This window comes from Triticum urartu, chromosome 1A (genome assembly GCF_056163025.1).
Source record: "Triticum urartu cultivar PI428250 chromosome 1A, HENAU_Tu73, whole genome shotgun sequence".
NCBI lineage: Eukaryota > Viridiplantae > Streptophyta > Magnoliopsida > Poales > Poaceae > Triticum > Triticum urartu.
The window spans coordinates 436,260,567-436,271,931 of record NC_141873.1 but is presented as its reverse complement, the minus strand read 5'-3'; the positions used below and the strand labels follow the sequence as shown (position 1 = coordinate 436,271,931).

Below are 11,365 nucleotides of genomic sequence, written 5' to 3'. Positions count from 1 at the left end.
AGACTCTTTGTTATTTGGTTGCAGGGTTGTTTGCGAGAGACCGTCTTCATCCTACGCCTCCCACGGATTGATAAATCTTAGGTCATCCACTTGAGGGAATTTTGCTACTGTCCTACAAACCTCTGCACTTGGAGGCCCAACAACATCTACAAGAAGAAGGTTGTGTAGTAGACATCACAACCCACTTGGGCGTGCCAGGGAGCCCAGGCGCGCCCTGGTGGGTTGTGCTCACACAGGCCCACCTTCGGTTCCCATCTTATGGTATATAAGTCATTCTAGAATAAATAAGGAGAGGACTTTCGGGATGGAGCGCCGCCGTCTCGAGGCTGAACTTTGGCAGGAGCACTTTTGCCCTCCGGCGGAGCAATTCCGCCAGGGGAACTTCCCTCCCGGAGGGGGAAATCATCGTCATCATCGTCACCAACAACTCTCCCATCTTGGGGAGGGCAATCTCCATCAACATTTTCAACAACAGCATTTCATCTCAAACCCTAGTTCATCTCTTGTGTTCAATCTTGTTACCGACACTATAGATTGGTGCTTGTGGGTGACTAGTAGTGTTGATTACATCTTGTAGTTGATTACAATATGGTTTATTTGGTGGAAGATTATATGTTCAGATCCAATATGCTATTTAATACCCCTCTGATATTGAGCATGATTATCATTTGTGAGTAGTTACTTTTGTTATTGAGGTCACGGGAGAAATCATGTTGCTAGTAATCATGTGAACTTGATATGTGTTCGATATTTTGATAGTATGTCTGTTGTGATTCCCTTAGTGGTGTCTTGTGAACGTCGACTACATGACACTTCACCATATTTGGGCCTAAGGGAATGCATTGTGGAGTAGCAATTAGATGATGGGTTGCGAGAGTGACAGAAGTTTAAACCCCAGTTTATGTGATATTCCGTAAGGGACCGATTGGATCCAAAAGTTTAATGCTATGGTTAGAATTTATTCTTAATACTTTTCTCATAGTTGCGGATGCTTGTGGGAGGTTAATCATAAGTAGGAGGTTTGTTCAAGTAAGAACAACACCTAAGCACCGGTCCACCCACATATCAAACTATCAAAGTAGCGAACACAAATCAAACCAACATGGTGAAAGTGACTAGATGAAATTCCCGTGTACCCTCAAGAACGCTTTGCTTATCATAAGAAACCGATTTGGCATGTCCTTTGCCTCAAAATAATTGGGCTACCTTGCTGCACTTTTGTTACTACTATCGTTACTTGCTCGTTACAAATTACCTTGCTATCAAACTACTCTGCTACTTATAATTTCAGCACTTGCAGACATTACCTTGCTAGAAACCACTTGTCATTTCCTTCTGCCCCTCATTGGGTTCGACACACTTACTTATCGAAAAGAGCTACAATTGATCCCCTATAATTGTGGGACATCAAGCTCCTCGTCCGTTCACCCGGAAGCTGGCTTGACGAGATGTCGGCCATCCTCTGGAGTCTCCACACAACACCAAACCAGTCGACCGGGTTCACCCCGTTCTTCCTCGGCTATGGAGCAAAAGCCGTCATCCCAACCGACATCAAGTTCGACTCATCGCGAGTCATGGTGTCCAATGAAGCCCAAGCCAAGGAAACCCGTGAAGACGGCGTCGACCTGCTAGAATAAGCACACCTTTTGTGCTCAGTCGATCCGCCATCTATCAGCAAGGCCTAAGGCACTACCATAGCAAGAAAATCAAGCCCCTCGCATTCCGCGAGGGAGACCTCATCCTCCGGCTTGTCCAACAGCAAGCCGGCCAGCACAAGTTGGCCTCCCCATGGGATGGCCCCTTCATCGTCTGCAAAGCCCTATGTGATTGCAATGCCTACTACCTCATCGATGCCACGAAGATGAAAAAGTGCAAGAGAGACACCGCCGACCAAGAGACAATCCGGCAATGGAATGCAGAACTCCTCTGCCCAATCTACAGTTAGTTGTGTGCACATATGTATCACTGCCTTTTGTAATCGCTCGGCGGCTGCCCTTTCCTTCCACATTATTGTGTTTCACACATCCTTGCAAATTTTCTTAAAAACCTCAACCACCGGGTTGACCTGCTCAACTCGGGGGCTGGGCGGCTTTACCACCACCCGCCGTCCTCCTTAGCACATCCCGGCGTGTTCGGGTTGCCATGGCCCTCCACTTCGTCCTATGCCACAGTACCGGCTTCGGCTGTTGGTCGGAAAGAACTATGGGCCAGAGCTCCAACACACTGCGAAACACTAAGTTAGGTCCGCCGGATTGGCCAACCCGGCCTCGCCACGCTAAGTTGCCACACGACCGGCTGCTCGCCAACCGGCCCAGTGGGTGTTTCGCTCGTGCTCAACGTTTGAAGGGCCTAAGTACTGTGCGTACCTTCCAAGGGCCGAACTCCTTGTCACTGACTGGAACCTGGTTGTTCGACTCGCGGAGGGGAGGCCCAAGGAGGAGGCAAGCGAGAAAACGGCTCAGAGGACAAAGAGCAAAAGCGCAAGCATTCACGAAAATATTTACATTGCGATAAAAGATGGGCCCAAGGCCGAAGTTCATTACATTCACCAAAACACCCCAGTGGGTGGGTGGACCTACTACTTAACAAATATACTGGAAAGGTAAAACAGGGCAGCATCAGCTTCAGACGGCTCCTGTGTCGGGTTCTACAGCTGCCGGCTCCCCCTCGGTGGCCTCCGGGTTCACCAAGGCGTCGGTATCTTCCAACCCGGTGTCCTTGTCCGCATAAGGACCCGACTTCTCAGAGCTGCCCTACGGGTCATCCAGCCGAAGGCCGAAGTCATCCGGAGGCACCACCTCACCGTCGTCCGTCCGCTCTAGCTGGAACTTGTCGTGCAGCGAGAACCCGGCTATGTAGCTAGCCCTGGCGGCGATCCGGCCAGCCTCCACCAGCAACTGGTGCTCCACACTAGCTCATTGGCCCATCAGCCGGTCTAGTGCCAGGTCCGGGTACCAGGACATAACGAACCAGAGCGCCATCTCGGTGCCGACACAAGCGGCGGGGACACGCCATGCATGAAGCCGCGTCGGTCCGGCCTCTAGCCACCGCGCCAGCCACGAGAAGCTGTTTGGTGCAACGGCACCGGGTCAGAGGGCTGCCGTCATCCCCGCACCAGGCTTGGAGACCCGCGCCATCTACTCGCCCAAGACCTGCAAGCGAGCTTCGGCGGCATTCATAATCTTCGAGAAGGTCCGGGCAATGTTCTGGTCAACCCCGGAGCCCATGACCCCCTGCGGCGATAGCTGAAAGCGGACAGCCTCGTCCGACGTCCGGTGCGTCTCTGGAAAGTACCCTGGTGAGAAGAAGAGCAAGATGATTGGCAACAAAAAGAGAAAGCCAGCTTTACAGCTCGGTGAAACCAAAAATAAGCACTTAGTGTTGAAGGTCTCGTCCACGTGTTGCTCTTCAAGAAACATACCATGCTGCTCCAAGTTGCCGGCACGGTCACACGCCTCCAGCGCTTTATCCAGCTCGGAGACCTTATCGACGGCCGCCTTCAGCTCGGCGTCCTTGGCGGTGGCCACCTTCTCGTGCTCCTCTTTGAGGAGGAGGAGCTCCGCCTGGTGAGCCTCCGCCGCGGTGGCCGCCACCATCTTCAGGCGCTCCACCTTACTTTGGAGTTGGCCCTTGTCGTCGGCCAGCTGGTCGCGCTGCAGGCCGGCTTCAACGAGGGCCTGTTGGGCCTCCGTCACCTTGGCCACATCTGCCTTAAGGCGCTCCACCTCGGCCTGCAGCCGGCTCTTGTCACCGGCCCACTGCTCCTGCAGCCGTCCGGCTTCGGCAAGCGCCCGCTAGGCCTCCGCCACCTCTGCCTTCAGGTCCCCCACCTAGACCGGCACCTCGGCTGCGGTGGCTGCACAACAAAGACTCAGAATCAAGGCGAAGTCAAGACTGCTTTAAGATTTGACCCAACTACTACGTAGTTAGCCAGAATCTCGGGGGCTGCACCCAGTGGGTGCGCTAGCGTGCACCCACTAAGAGCACGCAAGAAATTTACATTCGGTAAGGCAGAGTGCCTCCTCCCTCGTGGCGAGCCGTGCCATGAGCTGGTGTTGCTTTGTCCAGAAGTCGGTGGTAGACGCCGACCCAGTAAGCATCCAGTTGCTGCAGAGAACAAGAGTCAGCACAAGACAGAGCATTTAAGATTCGACCGAACTACTACCTAGTTGACCCAAATCTCGGGGGCTACACCAAGTAGGTGCGCTAACGTGCCCCCACTGATCAGCCGCAAGAAGAAAGCAGAAGACATAGGGAAGAACTTACCAGCATGACGCGCTCCAGCTCCCGTGCCCTCTCCGCTTTTCGGCCTGAGCAAAGGCCTGAACCCGATCCGCGCGTTCGTGGAGGTGGTAGCTCACGGTGGCCATAGCGGCCTCCTTCTGCGTCACGGCCCGAAGGCGGCCTGGCTGGGCCCGGCCTGGGCTGGCTGCGACCCGGCAGCAAGGCAGCCTCCGGGTGCCACGGGCGGCTGCCTGATCACCAGGGCATGCTCACCGCTCGTTGTATCCCCCAAGGCCGGCGTCCCCTCTGGCACGACGTCCGGCGTCACCCTCGGCGCCACGTCCGGTGTCGCCTGCGGCATCGCGTCCGCAGTCGCCTGCAGCATCTCCTCCGGGGCGGCCCCGCCTCCTCTTCCCTCCACCTCCGCTCGCTCGACCTTGTTGGCCCACGGTGAAGTATCTTCACCAATCACCACGACCTCCCGGTCATCCACCACCATCTTCGCTCGGCCATCCTGGCCGTGCTCCCCCTCCATTGGCGTCACAGAAACCGCCATCGCTGGCTCCATGCCCGCCGGCATCTCCGGCCATGCCGTATCCTCGGCGGCCCGCTCCCTCGCCAACACGGCCCTGGTCCACGCCTGGGCCGACGCCGCCTCCATCTCCGCCACGGCCCTGTTCTGGTCCCGTCAAGCTAGGCCCTCGGCGTAGGCCGGATCCAGGCCAAGGTCCCTATCGGCCACCTCCTCATCCCGGTCGATGGCACTGTATCGGATCCTCCGGAACACAGCGCTGCCCCAGGACACGGCCTCTGTCGCCGCCAGTGCCAACGGGATCGGTAATCTGGATGACGACCAAGTAAGCACGTGAATAAAATGGCTCGGCAGCTCGCCGGAGTCAGCAAGAGAACATACCCGACCACGAGCGGGACGGCCGGCCTCGCCATTACCATGGGGCAGCTTGGCGCTTCTTCTTGGTGGGCAGCTTGCTGTCTGCGGCCAGGTCCACTGCGCGCTTGGTGGCAGGCTTCCTCAGCGCAACGTCCTCCTTCCCGTGCAGCCGGCTAGCTGCTGCCGGTGCACGTGACGACCCGGCCGCGGCTGCGTCGCCACCTCCTCCCCTCGGCGCCGTTGCGTCACCAACGCGCATCAGCATCCCCGCACCATCCTTCAACCAATCTCATAAGGGATCAGGGTGCGGAAACTTACCCCCATGGCGCGCTGCACCGGCATCGGTGTCGGCTGCCTCCAGGTCCCCGCCCAGGACTGCCGCCTCCTTCGAGTCGGCCCGCATCACCAGCATCGTCGCCCCGTCATACGAATGTCTGATGGCATTCAGCAGCACCTCCCTCGTCGTGTTGGGACGGAGAAGAAGATGAGAAGCAGCAAAGTACAAGGACCAATGACTCACCACCGGTGCCGGGTTCCCATGGCTATAGGCAGGCTTCCTGAACCGCCACTTCTCCTTCAGCCTGGCCTTTGAAATATCATTGACCCGGCTGGTGATCTGCTCTGGCAGCAGGCGCCAGGACGACATCCTGTTGGGATCTTGAAGGCCGGTCATCTGGGCGATGATGAGGTCCGGTGCTACAGAGGCAGCACCTGGCGCATGACGAATGCGACGATGAGGTCCATCCTAGTGAGCCCCTCCCGTCCCACCATCACCTTCTCCCGGCTACACAGGTTCAGCACCTCCTACGCCAGGTTCTTGGGGAAGTAGGACTAGTTGGTTCTCCCCTGTGGCGGCGCGTCGATGAAGGGCGGCAGGTTGATACGGTCTGCACCGAGGTTGCGGACGTAGAAGAAAGAGTTCTGTCATTTCTTGGCAGAATCCTCTAGCAGCATCTTGGGGCACCCCCCCCCCCCCCCCCCGCCAATCCACAGCGTGACGACGGCGGTCCCGCAGACGGACATGATGCCGGCCTCCGGCCCCTGCTGCTTCCGGAAGAAGAAGCGGACCCAAAGGTCGACGGTGGGCCCGATGCCCAGATACCCCTCGCATAGGGTGACAAACCCCGAGAGCTGTAGAATCGCGCTTGCGCCTAGACGGTGCGGCTGGAGCCCAAAGAACTCCAGGAACGCGCGGAATAAGTCACTCGCGGGGAGACCGAAACCGCGCTTGAAGTGGGTGAAGAAGACCACGCGCTCGGTCCCCTCCGGCCGCGGCTCCTGCTTGCCGTCCGGCAGGCACACGGCCACCTCCGTCTCCGGCGGCAACCGCCGCATATCGTGCAAGTACTAGACGTTCCCCGCGGTGATGGTGGATCCCATCCATGAGCCCAACGGCAGCGCCATCAATGGTGCGGGGCACAACAGAGAAGACAAGAAGAAAGAGCGGCGGCGAAGTCTCGCTCAAGAACAGCAGAGGGTCGTGGCGCGTGGCGATCGCAGAAGCAAGAGCGAGAGAGGAAGAAGAAGACAGGGGGCACATGCGTGAATGATCTCCGCAGCCCCCCCCCCCCCGATTTATAAGTCGCAGCCCGAACGTGGGGAAGTGGGATCGGTTGTTCCCCTCCCCACTTCCCCGCGATAAGTGTGCGCGTACCACGCGCACATTAACTACCTCGAGAATGGCAACCGCCCACGGATGCCGTAATAAATCCGCGTGCGTGGGCCGAGGGCGCAAAGTGGCAGGCTCCAACCCGCTGCCCCGTCCCGTCACGTGCATGGCCTGACAGGCCCCCTCAGCTCCCGAGCACCACGTGGCACCCGATTCGAAACCAAGAGATCACGCCTGAGATTCGATGGACTCTCGGTTTCCCGCCCATGCCGGGATGCCGCGGTCCGGCTTCCAGAAGCTGGCACACAGTGGGTGTTGCCGGACCCCGACGGTCACAAGCTTCATCAACAGCCGCCTTCTCAGGGGGTGAAACTGCGAAGGCCCCCCCTGCTTGAAGCCGGCGAGCCTTCACAGCTTCGGGGACTACTGTCGGGGGGCTGAGCCCCGGGCAGGCAACGGAACCCGGAACCTTTACAAAAACATCGGGACTGGCATCGCCCCTCAATCCGGCTCACGCTTGGCCGGGTTCCTCAGCCCGACCAAGGCCCTCAACCTGGCCAAGACCGCAACGCGGCCAGGCCGGCTGGCGCATGCCGGCCGAACCTGGCAAACCAAGACTTCTCCAGCAAGCCAGTTCCCTCGTGGCGTCTTCCTCAACCCGGTCACGGGTCAGCTCTCTCCGATCCAAGGCATACGATGGAACAAGTCCCCATAGAGAGGATGAGCGTGGCCACAGTGACCCACCAACTCCTCTGACTGGCAGGGGCATGGCAACAATGGTCCACCTACTCCGCTGACCGGGGCCGGCGTGGCAACAGTGCACCCATCGTCCTGCTGACGCAAGCCAACGGTGACCAGGTGGTGCACCACTGTAGCCGAGCCAGCCCAACCACTTCGTGACGACCGACAAGATAGAAACAGTGCCCCCTGGCGCGGGGGGGCCGTTCCTGCAGAACCCGGCGGACCTTGGCGCCCGGCGGGCCCCAACACCGGCTTCCCGAACGGTGACACCCTGGCCCCAGGGCCTTGTATCGTTAACATTGTAAACCTGGGGGTGACCTATAAAACCCCCCAGGAGCCCTCCATGTACATGGGCACGAGAAAACTTGATCAAACCACCAGCACACACACATACACGAGGAGAAGGAGCAGCCTAAACCTTGGCATGTCTTCCTTCCTCCACCAAACAGCTCTAGGAGCAACATTGTACTATCACATATAAACCACTCTCGGCAGGACTAAGGGTGTTATCTCTCTGGACAGCCCCAAACTTGGGTATGTCTTGCGTCCTGCGCCTGCTCATGCCAACCTCGCCTTTGGAGCCCACCGGTGCCCTCGAGCCTCCTCCTCTCTTTAGCCATCCTTTGGCATCTGTCGTGCGCCCACCACGTCAACATTTCAAAACTTCCGTCTCTGCTTTGCTTTGGACCGTGATTAATTTGCACGCACAACTCCATAAACCTCTATAAGAGGCATTTCATGTGCTTCCTGTGGGATTAATACTTCAACTTCAAAAGAGTTACAACTAAACTTTGTGCACTTTCATATTATGAAGCTTTTTTTCTGAAGCCGTTGTCGGAGAGCTAAGTGCTTTTGGTCTTTTTTAAGTTTCGGTTTATATTGTGTAGTAAGTTATTTTGTAGGTTCTAAGCAACCATGGAAGAGTGTGAACATCTGTGTCAACCCATCACAATTAGGATATCGGGACTACCTAACAAATATACTCATATCTATAGGACCGAGATCCAATGGTGAAACTTAGAAAATCAACCCGTGTTTACTCAACATATTGAAGAGTAAGCTCTTTACAGGGGATGGTACGGAGGACCCATATCAGCATGTGTAACAATTTGAAGAGATATATGGAACTTCTAAATTTAAAACTTTCACGATGATGAAATTAAATTAAATTCTGTTTGGTCGTACTCTAATTGCCAAAGCGAAAACATGGTTGCATGTCTACCCTACAAGTACATTTGACACCTGGAAGGAATTGTCTAGTGTGTTTTTTACTCAATTTTATCCGAAAAATAAATCTTATGGAGTGAGGCTCATGATAGGTAACTTTATACAAAACCAAGTGAAAGATTAGTTAAAGCCCATATAAGGTACCGTTCTCTACTTGACAATTGTCCTCATCAGGTTGTCAATACGTTGTCGATATTCTCATATAAAGTGTTGAAGTTTACTTGCATCCTTAGACCATGAGAATATCTTAAACCCGGATACCCGATGTACTTTGGGGTTGAAAAATATTACTCCGCAAGTAGGCAATAATAAAGGTGACTTTCGGGTACGCCAAAAAAGTATGTCATGCTGTTCCATATGCCAAAACTAGGATTTGCCCCTCCGGCGACGGAGAGATACACTCTGGACCCACTTACTATTATGGTGTCCAACATTGGTATTGTGACGAAGGAGTTAGTAATGAGGATACTGGAATAAGGAAACGAAAAAAGTGTGCAAACCGGTAATGAGAATAACTGGGTATAGTGATGAAGGAGTTAATCACAGGAATACCGTCAAAGTCTCACCTCTATTTGTCTAACATACGGCGAGTCAAAGGGAATTGTATACGGTAATACAAGGTTCGCTCGATAAAGATCTTTGATGATACATGGGAACTTTTATGGGTGTCCAGATCCCGCTGGTAGTTATAGGCCCAAAGGTGTTCTGGGCATGTCCACATATGCTCAAACCTATAGGATCGCACTCTTAATGACTAGAGTACTATGAGATGATGGAGAGTGAGATAAGGGTTACAAAACTGTTTCTGATGATCTCAAATGTGTTCCGGGAGATCCCGTAGTGTCCATGTGATGTCCGAAAGTGTTCCAGAAGGTACCAAAATGTTAAAGAACGTGATAAAAACTTTCGAAAGGGTCCAGCGGGTTCCTAATGGGGAGCCTCCCCTCTAGCTTTGGGGTGGGGGCAATGCGGTCCAAAGGGCCCAAATTGGCAGCCCCCTTGTTTCTTGTGGGCAAGGCAAGCTAGTAGGAGTCCTAGGAGGACTCTTCGCGCAGGCAGAGAAGGACTCTCCCTGGAGGTTGGTCGACCCCCCTCCCTATCCACACATATATATAGGTGAGGCACACCATGACCCTCAACCAACCCCTCCTTTGCTAGCCGCCACCCACTTTTCTCCGGGTAGATCTTATCTAGTTAGCATACACCACTAGTCTACTTCTCCCCTTAGTTCTCCATGTTGTTCTTCGTGTTGGTTCCACGAAGTGTGACGGTGCTACTAGAACTGTGTGTGGATACTTTGGAGTTGTCATCTACTTCGACACTAGATCGGGCAGATCCTTCGGGCGAACATTCTCACAACCCGAGGGGAGTATAAACTAGCTGCGTGAATTAGAAGGCTTCACCGACAATATTCTCTACTTTCGCTGTTTTTGGTATGACCATCGTTACATGTACCTATAATACTGGTCTTGTTCGTGTGCGGTAGTTTTTTGTTGTTGTGCAGCACCTTCCCTTACACAACACAGATGAAAATCGGGGCAATGACCCATAGAGTTCTATAACTTTGAGTGTGTTGACCTCGAGTCGTGTGTGCGGCGAGCTTGCTCTTGACGTTGGTCATTAGTGTACCAAGTGTCACATTTGGCACGTGTCATGTGGAGTGTAGGCATCTTTACCACCGTGGAAGCGTCCAGAGGCTCCTCCTCCTATAGTGGTCACGACTTCTTCTCTCCGGCGATGTGGTGGGAGGACAAAATTACTATTATGGCCCTTTGTGCTAACAAATTCGGAATTTGACCTCGTTTAGAAAATAATTTCGATTTTAACCTTTTTAGGTGATGCCAACATCCCTGGCGACTGGGTTGCAAGGGAGATGCCACGAACCCTGGCGTCTGGCCCCTGGCCTGTAGGACCCGCCTATCCGTTTACCTGCTGACGTGGCAAAGGGGTGGATAACGGCACGGGCCAGCCCACCCATCCCCATCTCATCTTCTCATGGCGTCTGGGTCACGAACAGAGGGCTCTGTTTGTCTCCCCTCCTCTCCCTCACACCACCACCCCCTGGTCTACTCCATCCTCTGCTCAAACTCATAGATCTAACCCCCCCCCCCCCCGAAGCATCTTTGAGGTATTCTCCCCCATTCCCTCCAATTTGTTTTGGTTTTCCCCTCTCTTTTTGGATGCATTATTTCACATTAGGTGATGTTACATGAGTAGATGAATTCTTTGTTTTAATAATATGTTTGTAGTTGGTAGATGATTATGTGGGTAGTGTAGTTGTTAGATGTTTGTAGTTGTCCACCAATAGACTTAGTTTGTGGTTTTTTTAATTATAGATGATGTATGCATGTGCTACTAAATTAGGTATATGTTGCATATATAGATGGCATAATATTTTTTTGAATTTGAGAAGACTACTTTGGCAAGCAAATATATTTAAAAAAATATTATATGTGTGATGTGGTATGACAATATAGTTGAATATATAGATGGCATAATATTTTTTGCAAAAGAGATGATGAAATTTGATTATTGTGTGTGACATGATTTGTTCAATAGATTGGTATGGGTACTCGTATATGATATGTATTTATTAGAATTTTCAATAGGAATGCTTTAAGAGATGTTGCATATGAAGAAATTTTGCATAACTTGGAGAAGCAAATTCTACTGTT

General features: G+C 53.5%; 1 pseudogene; it reads right to left on the bottom strand.

Annotated features, from left to right (window-relative positions):
- Positions 1-5,402: 5,402 nt before the first annotated feature.
- LOC147991585 (uncharacterized) lies at positions 5,403-6,067 on the bottom strand (annotated as a pseudogene).
- Positions 6,068-11,365: the final 5,298 nt, after the last annotated feature.